The following is a 15,362-nucleotide window of genomic DNA, read 5'->3' as shown; positions in this document are numbered from 1 at the left end:
CGTTTGTCCATCGCGCTTCGCTGCTCCTTGCCATTACCAGGCACTGTATTAAACCTAGGCGATTTTCGTGTAATTAACATCAAAATGTTGTCCCGTGGCACCATCTAAAGGACCCACTGACTGCAATGACTTGTGTTTTGTAAATCTAAAACTATTTACAAACATTTGCGCGAAAGGGCAAATGACGACGCCATTACAGGGGATTAACGACGCAGCAAAGAGACTAACTGCATCCGTTTCGTCTTCCCGTTACTCCTTATCGATCGGCGGGGACGAACAGTTAGTCCGCATTTGTGCACATGGCACATACTCTGCCGCAGAAACTCCCCTTGAAGATGAACGGTTGCCCCTGAAGACTAACGGCTGTATTTTAGTCCCTGTTTTAGTCCTTTTTGCCTAATAGTGTTTCTGAGAACATAGCACAAAGTGTTTGATGATACCAAGAGGAAAACTTTAGCACGAAATTCTTGAAGCTCATTTTATCAGACAGGCAGGGGATAACTGTGTTAGCACTCCATTCATATCGCTTTCAGATAAAGTACCTTATTTTAGAAACGTCATGCACTTTCACGTCACAATAGTTTAGGTATTTGAGTTTTTTGTTTATAAGCATCGTCTTTTTAAAGCAAAGCTTTCTACCTCTACCCCCCAAGGGTTCTTTCGCGACCGTTGGTGTCACCAGAAAACTCCAGCGAACAAATAAAAGAATTTACTGGCACCGCCGGGAATCGAACCTGGAACTAATAGACTAACAAAGCGAGAGCCCGTTGTCTTACCGATTTCGCTACGAGCCCACGCGAAAACGGGAAGACAAATGGTGTACTCACCAAGCACATCTACTGGTTTACCCCCTGCCTTCTCGCTGAATGCCACGTGAAAGCGTCACACGACCCCTCACGCCCGTCTAGCGGCCCTGTGCGCACCTTGCTCATGTGCTAAGAGTTACAAAAATTAAAGGAATCTCGCACCAATCCATGGAATCTCACTTTTAATACGCCAATTTGCTAAAGCCTCCAGTCAGTATTCACGTAAAAAATCCCAGCTTCTTGTCGTGCGCCCTCACGTCAAATCAAGGAATACATTCAAATACTCCTTGATGACCAGGCCATCACTCCAAGCCCCAGCATCAAGATCCTGGATCTACATCTCGAGGATAACACCAAGAGTGACGTCTCCTTGTAGCGCCTAAAAGCAGCAATAATCAAATCATACACATGATCAGGCGAGTTGCCACCATGAAGCGAGGCGTAAAGGAATCTGGTAGCTTTCGATTAATTGAAGCTTTTGCCCTCTCGAGAGTCACTTACGTCAACCCCCTGTCTTCTCGGCGAGGAAGACATAGAGATGCTTTATATAATGATTTGAAAGGCGGTCGAGCAGGCCATTGGTCTTCTCATGAGTGCGTCCACACTGAGGCTGCTTAGCACGGGCTCCACAACACGGTTGAAGAGCTGATAGAAGGCCATCTTTCTAACCAGAAGGTCCGACTCAGAACTGCGGTGGGTAACCGCATGCTTCACCAGATTGGCTGGGCAGCCCAGAATGTCGCTCCGCTTGACGTACTCCCAGACTCTTGGTGACTAAAACTAAAGATGCTCCCTTTGCTTAGAAAGTCAAACCCCCCACATGACGAGGGTCACCGAAAAGCACGGGCTCAAGCGCTAAACACCACCCTCGGTGGGGCTCATGCAGTTATCTACAGAGACTTCTCCAAACATCGAGGGCAGCAACACGCCATCATCGTGGCTACCTCCAGAACCAGCCTCCTTGCGTGTACCTCGCTTAGGACCCAACAAATGACGGCAGCAGAAGAGGCAGCCATCACCTTGGCTCTCACTCAACCAGGGGTTCGGAGGGTAGTCACGATTCCCAGCAATCCTACTGGAATTATCAGTCGGGTTGGGTGTCCTGACCTGCACTGTGCGTGCTAAAAAACTACTCCCCAAACGGTTCCATTCAGCTCATCTGGACACCCCCTCACGCTTCAATGGACGGCAACAAATACGCCCACCCAACAAGCCTGCGCTTTTACCTCCCGTGCTATGGAGCTGCACGAGGACAGTCACCCGCTTGTCACGTCCAGGGAGATAATCCAGCATTATCGCCTTCTGAGACAGACCGTACCTTCTCCTTACCCTGACCTTTCCAGAGAACAACAAACTACCCTACGGCTCATATAATCCGGGCTCCTTCCCACAACCTACGCGTATTCACTTAATGCACCCGAAACGCTACGACGCTGAATGTAAATTTTGCTCAGAAGTAGGAACACCCCGCCCCGTAATCGGGGTGTGCGACTTTAGCCCTGAGCACCCTCCTCTCTTTCCGTCAACTACCCATTAGGGCAATGGGAGATGCTACTCTCCAGGCCCTCTCTACCTACCCAGCTTCAACGGGTGGGCAGAACACAGGCCGCGCGGACTGCACATGGGCCCCACAGAAGAAGGAATCACTACCCAGGGCTGCACTCTGGGCTGTTCAGAAATCTGAACAGCAGTTGGGCCGTTCAGAAATCTGAACAGCAGTATTTCTTCCTCCTCCTTCTCAGCCGCAAGTCTCGTCGCCTCCGTCCGCGGCGCAGAGACGGAGCAGTCAGGTCGTGTAACACCGGGTTGGAGCTTACTTTGATTTTATAAAAAAAAGTTTCCACTCTTGTGCTACACCAATACAACTCAACCAAACACCGTTCATGCATCATGCATTGAGGTAACCTTACCGAGAATATCTCTTTGAAGTAATAAATGGTGTGGTTAAGTGCACTTCTCTCTGGTTTTACCATTTGTAGAGCGATGTGAGTGATTTTAAGTGACGTCGCATGAGTAATCGTTATGGGTGCCGTTTACAGCTTTGCTTTCCAACCACATTCACGGGGTGGATTGGCGCGATTTTTTTTCAATAAAATCTAGCTGGAAGTTCGCCACTGTGTTGTGTGTTGCCTGTTTCTTCTTCGTCCCTGTTTTAGCACCGAGTAATTTTTTAGCATGAAGTTATAAGCGGATGAAATCACGGCGTTCGAGACGCGTCTCCGTGCCATGCGATCCGCTACTTCCTCTGCTTTTCTGATTTTGCGTTTTGATAAAAAGTGTTTGTTCGAATTCTGTGCCGACACCAGGGACCTTTCTACCTTTGACGTCCTTCTAAAAGAGATAACTGTCTTTTTATTCGTTTTTATTTGCGTTATTTAACTGAGCATGCTTCAGCACAGGTACAGGTGGCGTGAGAAGTAATTGGAGCACGGGAGCTGTGGCCGAACCGTACAGGAGCGCCGTGTAACTGCACCGGCGGTAAACGAAAGGAGCATAACACGCATGCACGCCTGCGGTCGGTGAAAGCCCCTCCATACTTCTCAACCCACTTTTTTAAACGCGGCTTCGAGCATTATTCGCAGCATACTGGTCTCAGGAATGGCGCTGATAGCAGAGGCGTTATCTGGCAGCGTCTCTCACACACTTTTAGCACACGCGAGCTGCTTGAGAAGCGTCGCAATCGCGGGGACCTGAAGTGAAAATTTTTCTTTCCTAAATTTTTAGGTGGGTCTGCTATCAGCGCCATCGCTGAGACCAGTAAGTTTCGAATAATATTTGAAGCTGCGTTTAAAAAAGTCGGTTGAGAAGTACGGAGGGGCTATCACCGTCGGCAGGCGCGCATGCGTGTTCTGCTCCTTTCGGTTACCGCCGGAGCAGCTACACGGCGCTCCTGTGCGGTTCGGCCGCAGCTCCCGTGCTCCAATTACTTCTGACGGCACCTACACGCCTCTAGTGAAGACCAGTCTGAAAGCGCACCGTTGCGGGCGTAACTTCTCGTTCAGTAAAAACCAAAAACCAGGGGCTGCGTTCGTGAAGGCGCCAAATGCCCGTAATATCATACACATGCTTATACACCGATTGTCTTAAAGCAAAACTTTCTACCTCTATCCCCCAAGGGTTCTTTCGCGACCGTTGGTGTCACCAGAAAACTCCCGCGAAGAAATAAAAGAATTTACTGCACCGCCAGGAATCGAACCTGGAACTAACAGAGCAACGAAGCAAGAGCCCGTTGTCCTACCAATTAAGCTACGAGCCCACGCGGAGGTGGGGAAGACAACTGGTTCACTCACCAAGCACATCTAGGGGTATAACCCCTGCTTTCTTGCTACATGCCACGCGAAAGCGAGTAAAGGAAGCTCACACCAACCCATGTCATCTCACTTCTAGTACGGCAATGGGCCTGTGGCTTCCACTTCCAATGTTCACGTTAAAATTTTAGCTCCTTGTCGTGCCCCTTCACGCCAATCGATACCTCAAGGAACACAATCAAATACTCCTTGATGGCCAGGCCATCACTCCAAGCCCCAGCATCAAGATCCTGGGCCTCCATCTTAAGGCCAACACCATGAGTGGTGTATCCTTGCCGCACCTCAAACACACCATCAATAAATCATACGCATGATCAGGCGAGGTGCCACCAAGAAGCGAGGCCTCAAGGAATTCCATACCGTTCGATTAGTTCGATTAGTCCTCTCGAGAATCACTTACGTCAACTCCCTGTCTTGTTCTCGGCAAGGAGGACGTAGACATGCCTTATATAATTATTATAAAGGCGGTTGAGCAGGCCTTTGGTCTTCGCATGAGTGCGTCCACAGAGAGGCTGCTTGGTACAGGGCTTCACAACACGGAGGAGATGATAGTGGGCCATCTTTCTATCCCGAAGCTCCGAATGAGCAGAACTTCGGCGGGACGCCGCATCCTTCACCAGATTGGCTGGAAAGCAGAGAATGTCACTCCGCTTTATGTACTGCTTGACTCTCGGCGACAAGAACTAAAGATGCTTCCATTGCTTAGAAATATGAGCCCTTCACAACAATGAGGGTCGCCGGCAGGCACGTGCTCAAGCGCTCAACAGCTCCCTCGGTGGGGATCATGCAGCTATCTACACAGACGCCATCATAGAGGCTACCTCCAGGACCAGCCTCCTTGCGTGTGCCTAACTCAAGATCCAAGACATCACGGCAGCAGAAGAGGCAGCCATCGACTTAGTTCACACTCAACCAGGAGTTCGGGAGGTAGTCACCGATTCCCAACAAGCCTACCGGAATCACCTGTCGCGTTTGGCGTCCCGACCTGGACTGCTTGTGCTAAAAAACCACCCCCAAATGTTTCCATTCAGCTCATTTGTACACGCACTCACGCTTCCATAGAGGGAAACGAATATGCCCACCAAGTCCGCACTTTTACCCCCCGTGCTATGGAGCTGCCAGAGGACAGTCACCCGCTTGTCTCGTTCACGGACATCACCGAACATTTTCGCCTTCTGAGACAGACCCTACCTTCGCCTTACCCTGAACTTTCCAGTGAACAACAACCTACCCTACATCTCATACAATCCGGCTCCTTCCCACACCCGACGCGTCTTCACTTAATGCACCCGAATCGCTACGATGCTGAATGTAAACTTTGCTCAGAAGTAGGAACACTCTGCCACATAATCGGGGTGTGTGACTTCAGCCCTGAGCACCCTCCTATCTTTCCGTCAACTACCGAACAAGAGCCATGGGAGATGCTGCTGTCCAGCCCCTCTCTGCCTACCCAACTTCAGCTGGTAAAGAGAGCACAAGTGGTGCGGACTGAATATGGGCTACGGTGAAGGAGGAACCAGTACCCTGGACTACACTCGGGGCCTTTCTGGAATCTGTATAGAAATATTTCCTCCTTCTGCATCTCCTACTCCTCCTCCGGCTCCTGCTCCGTATCTGCCGCTGATCTCGTCGCCTCCGTTCACGACGGCAGAGACGGAAACGTGAGATCGTCTAACACCGGGTTTTAGCTTTAATTTCGTGAAAGAAGGTTCCGCTCATGTGCTATACCAATACAACTCAACGAATCACCGTTCATGCTTCATGCATTAATTTAACCTTACCAAGAAAATCTGTTTGAAGGAGTAGAGGGTAGAGGGTCTGCAAAGTGAATTTCTCTTCTCTCTGGTTTCAATATTTGTGGAGCGAAGTGAGGGAATTATCTGACGTCGCATTGGTAACCATTGTGGGTGCCGTTTAGTGCTTTCCTTTCCAAACACATTCACAGAGTGGATTGGCGTTAATTTTTTTACTTTGTTCCGATAGTCGTAATATGTCCAGGCACCCCGGCACTCCGCTTGCAGATCAGTCGGCGAGTCATTCTATAAAAACATTCGACAGATGGCGCGTGAGAACTCCCTATTAAGAAGTTTCAGTAAAGCGTTTATTGCCTTTTCGTACGCTAAACACTAAATTTTAGCGTCACGCTACGTAAACACCACCAAGGGAGTTTTAGTAGAGCGTCTCACCAGTTTTACGTAGTGACACACTTCTTACGGTGTATTAGAATGGATCACATATCTCTAGAATGGATTACAAAACGATTTCTGCATCCGCTGATCTTCCAGCGGAGTGGCGGCATAGCTGGACATTTTAGGACTAACCAAACTAGTACAAACAAACACTTTCTCATCATTGTTGAATACAAAACGTCCATAACCTGATATTACTATACTCTAACCTGAGTACGCTTCACTGAGGAGGCGTTGAACCTCGTGGCACTTCTTTATTGCAATCGCCCACAATGTGGCATCAACCAAAAGTCTGGGTTTGACGCACACATTTTATTCAACTTTAAAACACTCCAGAGATGCGTTTCTAATAAACAAAACATTACGACATTCGTTGAAAGTCTGAAGCACAATGAACAGGCGATTGGTTGCCTCCTCCCCGTCGTAAATTCAGCACTAACCTATCGCGGTTTCCGGGAAAAACAGCAAGTAACTAAACTAAGGCCCGCAAGCAGAGAAGCCTTATAGCCACGAACATTGCACACACTCAATGCGAGGTTCAGTGGTACCTAGCTAGTGACAGATAATCCCGAGCATGATACGCACAGTCCGCCCGCGGAAGCACTGCGTCGCATTTCATCGCGAAGCGAACGATTCCGCAACACATACACAGCTTGGGTCACCGGCCTGGCTGCAAAGCTTGGTTCGGAAAGTCAGCGATGTTACGACAATACAGAATGGCAAGTTGCGCGGGTTGGTGCTGATTCATCTCTAAAACAGGCGGGAAAAGACGTAGACTAAGAACAGAAATACACAGGACGACGCGCTCCTGTGTATTTCTAGCGCGTCGTCCTGTGTATTTCTCTTCTTAGTCTACGTCTTTTCGCGCCTGTTTTCGAGACGATACAGAGCTGCGCGAGGGCAACGTGCAAGCCGCGCGACGTATTTAAAAACACATGGGGGAAAATTTTGGTCCATCACACGTAAAATACTGTTACAAGGCAAGGTTATGTTCTTGGCGAGCAGGACCCATGATATAAGTTGGGCAATCTACGCTACTAACTGCGATCATCATCATTTGACCCGGTCATTATCATCACGGCTCTCTCCTGCACTGAGCTTTGTTAGTCTTCCTCGGTGCCTGTACCTCGCTTTACAAATCCTCCAGATATAGTCTCTTCCTCGTAACATTTTGCTGGGAGGTGCGGGGTAACGCTTTACGGACAACGGAGCTGCGCAGCGGACGTCACCTTGCTCAACAACCAACGATCATCGCCAACAATGGGGACCCTGGCTCAACCACCCCACTTATCGCGGTCTCTCAACAACTCCGTGACCCTGGTAAGTTCACCGGAGACGACGACTTGGACGTTGAGGACTGGATCGACTCGTTCGAGCGGGTCAGTGCCTATAATCGGTGGGACCCAACCATCATGCTGGCCAACGTCGATTACAGTCTGTACGGACCGGCCACGGCCTGGTTCTGAACTTATGAGGCGGAGGTAACCAGCTGGGACATCTGCAAGAAAAGGCTGAGCAAACTGTTCGGCAACACAGCCGGTCGCCAACTTGCAGGCAAGAACGCGCTAGCCACACGCGCACAGACCTCTACCGAATCATACGTGGCCTACATCCAGGACGTCCTGTCCCTTTGCAAAAAAGCTAAGCCCAGATGACTGAGTCCGACAAGGTGGGACATGTACTCAAAGGGATAGCCGATGACGCTTTCCACCTGCTCATCTGCAAAGACTGCGCTACTGTCGAGGCTATCTTCACCGAGTGCCACTGGTTCGAGCAGCCGAAGAGCCGCCGAATTACATCGCTGTTCACCTGGCTCCCAAACACTGCAGCCACATCATCTTGCGAAGACATTCCGCCACACCTCCAATTCCGTTCACCTCCAATTTCATCTGGTGTGACCACGGCTCCACCTAACGGTTTGGCGAGAATAGTACGTCGAGAGCTCGAGGCCGTGGCCCCAGCCGTTATTTCCCAATACGTTGCCGAAGACAGCTGGCAGGCCTCCCATCACATTAGTTCAAGCTGTCGTGCGCGAAGAACTTGCTAAGCTGGGCGTTCAATCCGTCTCCGCCGTTAGCCGCCCTAACTTCCCATCTAGCTCCTTTCCGCCTACCAGCAATGGGCGAGCCCCCTATACTCGTACTTTCAACTATCCAATCAGAAACGTTGCCTTTTGGAGAAGGCCTGACGACCGACCCATAAGCTTCCACTGTCATCGTGTCGGCCACGTGGCGCAATACTGCCAGAGTCATCAATTTGTGCCTTCCCGGCACCGATTTTCTGCCTATAACAACCCGGAAGAAGGCCCTGGTCGCTTCTCTCCCCGTCCTCAGCCGCCCTCCCGATACGACGATGCCCGACCACGCTGAAACAATCGCTCGCCGTCACCGCACCGCCGCTTCCTGTCGCCGACCGCGTATGACCGCTGCTCTCCGGAAAACTAGTAAGTGCAGCTCCCGGAGGTGACGCTGCATCTGTGACCTGTCCACCCAATCCTCTGGTAACTTTGCCCACCAGAAGAAAGTTCCTAGGCGTTACTTTCGATGGTGTTCCATTAAGTGCTCTCGGTGACACCGGCGCCCATATTTCAGTTATGAGCTCAGACTCCACCGCCGCCTGCGCAAAGTTCTCACTCCAGCGGTGCCCATTGTCGTAGAAGTCGCCGATGGAGGGACGTCCGCCGTCGCCGGAATGTGTGCTGCCCGAATTCTCATTACTCGCCACGACACTGTCCCTCTGTTTGCCGTATAGGAGCGATGCCCTCGTGACCTTATACTAGGCCATGTTTTCCTGTCGGATCATTAAGCTCTTATCGATTGCCCCGCTGGTGTCCTCCTCCTTCACTTGCCTTCTCCCAATTCGACCCCTGAAGAGCCCCTCAAGATGCCTTGAGATGTGCTCAATGCCGAAGAACCTTTATGCCGTATCGTCTCCCCGCATGCTGTTCGCTTACGGCCACAAGCAGCAACCTCCATTCCCTTGTTGTCAAGCCCTCCGGTCCCCAGCGGGGACTACATGCTTTCGCCCGTTCTGGAAGTGTTGCTGTCGCGCGAAGTGGCCGTACCACATACTGTTGTGACAGTTTTGGACAGCAGAATTCACCTACCAATCCTCAACTTTGTATCCTCCCCTCAACTTTTACCGAAGCGTACATCTCTGGTTACACTGCGGCCAATAGGTGGCCACCAAGTTTTAGCTTTGCGCGTAGACCCACCCCAAAACTTCTGATACCCAAACCACTTCAATACCTTCTGTCGAGGATTTCGCCAATATGATCCCCTCTGACCTTCCCGCAGTCCAAGCTGCCGCTCTACGCCATCTTTTGAGCACCTACCGAGACATTTTCGACTTTGATAATCGTTCTTTGGGTCAGTGTACTGCTGTTCAACATCGTATCAACACCGGTAATGCCAGCCCTGTCCACAGCCGTCCATACCGTGTGTCGCATGCTGAACGACTTGTCATTCAGCAGCATGTCGAAAGCACGCTCCGCAAGGACATCATCGAACCTTCGTCGAGCTCCTGGGCTTCACCTGTCGTTTTAGCCAAAAAGAAAGATGGCAGCTGGCGGTTCTGCGTAGATTACCGACGCCTTAACCAGATCACCAAGAAGGACGTTTATGTATTGCCGCGCATTGATGACGCACTGGACTGCCTGCATGGCGCCAAATATTTGTCATCTATGGACCTCAGGTCTGGATATTGGAAAATTCCTGTTGACGAATCAGACCGCGAAAAAACGGCGTTTGTTACTGCCGACGGCCTCTACCAGTTTAAGGTAATGCCGTTTGGCCTATGTAACGCCCCTGCTACCTTTGAGAGGATGATGGGCTCGCTACTACATGGATACAAGTGGTCGACCTGCCTATGCTACCTCGATGATGTGATTGCTTTCCCCTACATTCGACACCCACCTGAAGAGGCTTTCGGCAATCTTGGAAGTGTTCCGACGTGCAGGCCTTCAGATAAACTAAAAAAAATGTCACCTTGGTCACCGCCAAATTAAGCTTCTTGTCGACGCCAACGGCGTTCAACCCGACCCCGATAAAGTTCCCGCTGTGCGGAACTTCCCAAAACCACAGTCGTCAAAAGAGGTCCGGAGCTTCGTAGGCCTCTGTTACTACTTTCGTCGCTTCATTGCGCATTTCGCCGACATTGCCCGTCCTCTGACAGACCTTCTTAAAAAGAATGTCACCTACGCATGAGGCCCCAAAGAGGGTGAAGCCTTCGCTACGCTTATCGCTCTGCTTACGTGCCACCCGTTTTCGGCCACTTTGATCCATCGGCACCAACCGAAGTGCGCACCGACGCAAGCGGCCATTGTATAGGGGCGGTTTTGACACAACAGTCCGGGCAGAACCGCGTCATAGCCTATGCCAGCCGTATCCTGTCTCCAGCCAAACGCAATTACTCCATCACGGAACAGGAGTGTCTTGCGCTTGTCTGGGCTGTCGCCAAATTCCGCCCATACCTTTACGGTAGGCCCTTTAGTGTTATTACAGACCACCACGTTCTCTGCTGGCTTTCGTCTTTGAAAGATCCTACGGGCAGGCTTGGTCGGTGGGCTCTCCGCCTTCAAGAGCACAATTTCTCTGTGCTCTAAAAATCTGGCCGCCTACACCAGGACGCCGACAGCCCGTCACGAAATCCTCAGCGGCGCAAGTTCTGATGTCTCCCCTTTTGCCATCTGCGACCTCCTGAGCATTGCTGAAGAACAGCGCCGTGACGCATCATTACGCCTAATTTTCGACGGTCTCGAACGCGCAATACCTGACTCTTCTCTACGTGCCTATGCAATTAATGATGGCACCCTCTATCGTCGCAACTTCCGCGCCGATGGTCCCGAATTGCTCCTTGTTATACCTCAACACTTGCGTGCGGCCATCTTGCACGAGCTTCACGGTGTCGACCACGGCTGGCCACTCGCCATAACCCGCACGTACGACCGTGTGCGACGTCGCTTCTTTTAGCCCTGCGTCTACAAATCCGTGCGACGATACGCCACCGCCTGCGACCTCTGCCAACGGCGGAAAAACACCGACCACGCTCCCCACCGGTCAGCTTCAATCTATCTAAATTCCCCTTGAGCCATTTTGTACGTGTTGGCTTGTACTTACTGGTCCCTTTTCCTCTATCCAAGTACGGAAACAAGTGGGTGGCCGTCGCGACGGACTATGCAACACGTTTTCCAATCACCCGTGCCCTGCCTACGCGTTGCGCGACCGATGTTGCCGATTTTCTTCTCGCCAACGTCATTCTGCACCATGAAGCTCCCCATCAATTGCTCACCGATCGTTGTTGACGACCTTGACGAAGTTGTTGACGACCTTCTGCGCTCCTGCTCTACCTAGCACAAATTTTCCACAGCATATCATCCGCAAACAAACGGACTCACCCAAGGACTCAACCGGACCCTTACGGACATGCGGTCTGCCTACGTCTCAGTGGACCATCGCGATTGGGACATCGCTGTTCCCTACATTACAATCGCCTACAATTCTTCGCGTCACGACAACATGGGGTTTCCCCCTTCCTGCCTTTTTTACGGCCATGAGCCTGCTTTGTTCCTGGACACCTTACTGCCCCCTTCTTCCCCTTGTCTACCGAATACGCTGACGATGCGATCACCCGAGCTACTTTGGCAAGGCAGAATGCCCGCGACCGTCTTCACTCGTCACAAGCCTCTTAGACGCACAGATATGACCAGCGCCACCGGCCAGTACACTTTCCTCCGGGATCATTGGTCCTTCTCCGGACACCATCCCGTCGCGTGGAACTTTCAAAAAAATTGCTTCCGCATTATACCGGTCCTTACCATGTTCTCCGCCCCGTTGCGGACGTTACATATGAAATCACCCCCGCCCTCCATTCACCTTCCGGGAGAAGCGCGCCTACTAACATTGTGCCTGTGTCCCGCCTCAAGCCGTACTGTGCGCCTTCGTCGACTGCAAGTTAGCGTCGGGACGACGCTTTTCAAGTGGTGAGTCATGTTACAAGGCATGGTTATGCTGTTGGTGAGCAGGACCCATGATATAAGGTGGACAATCTATGCGACTAACTGCGATCATCATCATTTAACCCTGTCATTATCATCATGGCTCTCTTTTGCACTCAGCCTTGTTCGTCTTGCTCGGTGCCTGTACCTCACTGTACCAATCCTCCAAATATAGTCTCTTCCCCGTCACAATACTATCCACAGAAGAGCGAACCGTGGAGGGTCGTCACGGTAATTGCCGCCATGTTGGACACAAGGCGGTGCTAGTATCCGTTCGTCTTCTGTACGCTGAATGCATAACCGGCTTAGCGTATCGCAAAGAAACAAAGCAGGCGTTACAGCCGTGTTCTGTAACTGTACTCTCCCGCTAGACGGCCATGTGTTGCAACAAAAGGACTTCTACCACCTTCAACACCCTGTGGACTAATTTAGGCAAGCAAATGAAGATCGGCGTAGCGATGTTATCGTCTTAGCGCTGAATTTCAGTATAACGCTTTACAGCGACACTGTTAGCCTGTAGTTGGTCACAAAATCTTGTGTCCTAAACAAAGAATCGAGGAAAGATCAAGAAGTTCTCGTCTAGGACGCCGAGCGCAAGCGTCAGGCTAATCATGCATACAGCACAGAGCTAACAATACGTTTAAGGAAACCACGAAAGAAGCAATAGAAATTGCATTATAAGGCATTATAGTTGCACTTGTAAAACGCCTGTGAACAATGGGACCCCCATGCGTTCGTGTTTGTCGATTATGTCAGAAGGCTAGACAGGAGTAGTGTCACTAAACAGAGATGTTCTCGCGGAAGATGCCGCTGGTGCATGCATCAGGGAAGAGTGCATGCATCAGGACCCAAAATTTGCGCCAGCGAAGACGAGCGCAAGGGACAAGATCCCCGACACGACGAGTACCATTTCATACCGACCCCCATCAGCTTTTGTAGCGGTTTACTACACCATCGATGGTCATCCACTATCACAGGTCGAGATTGCGGACATTTGTTTCAAAATATACTTTCATTATATAGAGAGCCATAGGCCATTCGCGAGAAACTGGAAACGAATTTTTTTCGGATCGACGGGGCGTGTTGAGGGACGGACACTGATCACCACCGTAGACTGGCTGTGTATACAGGTTGGCTGTAAACAGAGAGCAAGGAGCTTTCCTCGCGCCACCGAGGAGTCATGAATGCGGCTCTAAGCTTAGGTGACACTATATTCTGAAAGTTGATGCCTTCGTTGTGATTATTCTGCCGACCCGTTCTTGCTTCTCTGAACACATATTTTTGAATGTTCTGATTGATTCATAAGACTGCGGTTTAAATTCTGCTCTCGCGTTCTTTGGCAATGCACAAAAGTTGTCCAGACATTATGGCGATTTGGTCCCAATGCTTTGCAGAGCATTTTGAAAGTTGCATTTGTGCGCGCCGAACGCTCTCCCTCAAGGTGGGGCAACAACTGCACTACATAAGGACAAACTCACCTAATGCCAGGGTACGCAAGTCTGATGCTGCATACATAGAGTTACAGAAGGCAGCAAGCACTGCCCTATAGTCTTGAAATCCGCTGCAACGCACATTCTACGCTGCACGAACCGAAAAATGGCTCGGAAAAACAGCTTCCCAGTTTCTAACAGCCTCGCGTTCACTAACCTGGTATCCTGTTCTCATCACACAGGATATTTGCAAAAACACTGAGTTCAGCGCTCTTGCAGTGCGCATAGAAGCAACAGAGCCGCAACGATATAAAAAGCACACCTGTCGAGAGCATCGCCGGCAGAATTTCATAATTCCGGAGCGGCTTTATTGAATCTTCACGCACGAAGGTAAGACGAATTTCTGTGGTATTTTCTAGAGTCGATTCTTCATAACTGAAATATGCAGGAAAAACGGATGAGTATGGGGCACGCTGGGTATCGCTGGTAGATCCAACGGTAGCCTCTGGGAAAATATATCTAAAGCGAAAATTACAGTACGTTTGTCGGTATGAATTGCATGCCATGCCGATTCTGGACCATGCATCTTCTTGTATCGCGTGACAGGTATTTTATTGGTTGGTAACTTGAAAAGAAATTGGCAACAACTTTGATGTGGACCGCTAGACCTTTTTTGATGGATCTGTAACAATGATCCGAATACAGGATTTTGCGAACTATACAGTGGATGATACGACATGTTGTAGCTTGTGTATAAAACATCATTTCATAAATCCCTACGTTAATGTTCTAGTGCGACTATATGTAATGACTAGCCTAAAAAAGAATGACGGCCGCTGTCACTACATGTCATATTTTGTTCGAACAATGTATGTAATATGGGGACACCTGCTGTTACATTGATTCGATTGAAATGTGCGGAGAAAGAGGATGTGAAAAAAAATTTTTCGCCCCGAAATTGTAAGCTTTACTCACTGTTATGGGATTGCCCCAGTGTCCAGAAACAAGATTTTAGCAATACCAAAGGCACATTTATTATAACTAGTAAAGATCAATGGGAGACCGTGCTACGAAGCGAACACCCTGACATCCAGCAGTGGGCCGTCCGAAGGGCCGAAGACGCCGCCAGGAGTCAAGATATCTTGGCTGTCGTCTAAGGCGCCACAGGCCTGAATAGGCCTCTTCTTTGGACTAAATAAAGTTATTTCCTTCACCTCCTCGAACACAACATTAACCGTCGAGAATATCCCGGTGCAAGTTTACCAATGCCACATAATCCTTCAACTGGTCCGTCACTTATCCGAGTCAACCATGTTGAAGGAGGAGGGTGTAGAAAATGCGGGGCTGAATTGCCAAGGGGCGTGAGAAAATACAATGTTCTAAGTTAGCGTATGGTTCTATACATTTCCCGCATGCTAGGGAGTGTCGGTTACGGTAGAAGAAGGAAGGAGCAGGTGTACTGAGGTTATTTAAGTATATGCCTCGAAGAACACATTGTTGCGTGGTGGTTGAGATGTGTCTGGAACAGGAAGTGTACGGAGAATTTGTCTTATGTTCTTATAGTGAAGAATTATTTCTTTTTTGTAGCGAAGAGTATTGTCCGACGTGGGCGGGTAATGCCAGGGAATCCCAGG

The 15,362-nt window shown here is 50.0% G+C and overlaps 1 protein-coding gene across 2 annotated transcripts in view; it reads left to right on the top strand.

Annotated features, from left to right (window-relative positions):
- Positions 1–15,362, top strand: part of LOC144157627 (uncharacterized) — a 73,449-nt gene that overhangs the window by 15,177 nt on the left and 42,910 nt on the right. The window contains exon 1 of one of the 2 annotated variants that reach the window (XM_077688450.1): positions 14,003–14,118. The exons of the other annotated variant lie outside the window; for it this stretch is intronic. The gene's annotated coding sequence lies outside the window, so the exon portion shown is untranslated. Of the gene's footprint in view, positions 1–14,002; positions 14,119–15,362 lie in introns of those variants that run through there. 2 annotated transcript variants of the gene reach the window in all.

The sequence above is a fragment of the Haemaphysalis longicornis genome, unplaced genomic scaffold (genome assembly GCF_048455015.1).
Source record: "Haemaphysalis longicornis isolate Haplotype H1 unplaced genomic scaffold, Haemaphysalis longicornis Haplotype H1 scaffold_10, whole genome shotgun sequence".
NCBI classification, from domain to species: Eukaryota; Metazoa; Arthropoda; class Arachnida; order Ixodida; family Ixodidae; genus Haemaphysalis; species Haemaphysalis longicornis.
The sequence above is the reverse complement of the archived record's forward strand: the minus strand, read 5'-3'. Positions and strand labels throughout refer to the sequence as shown.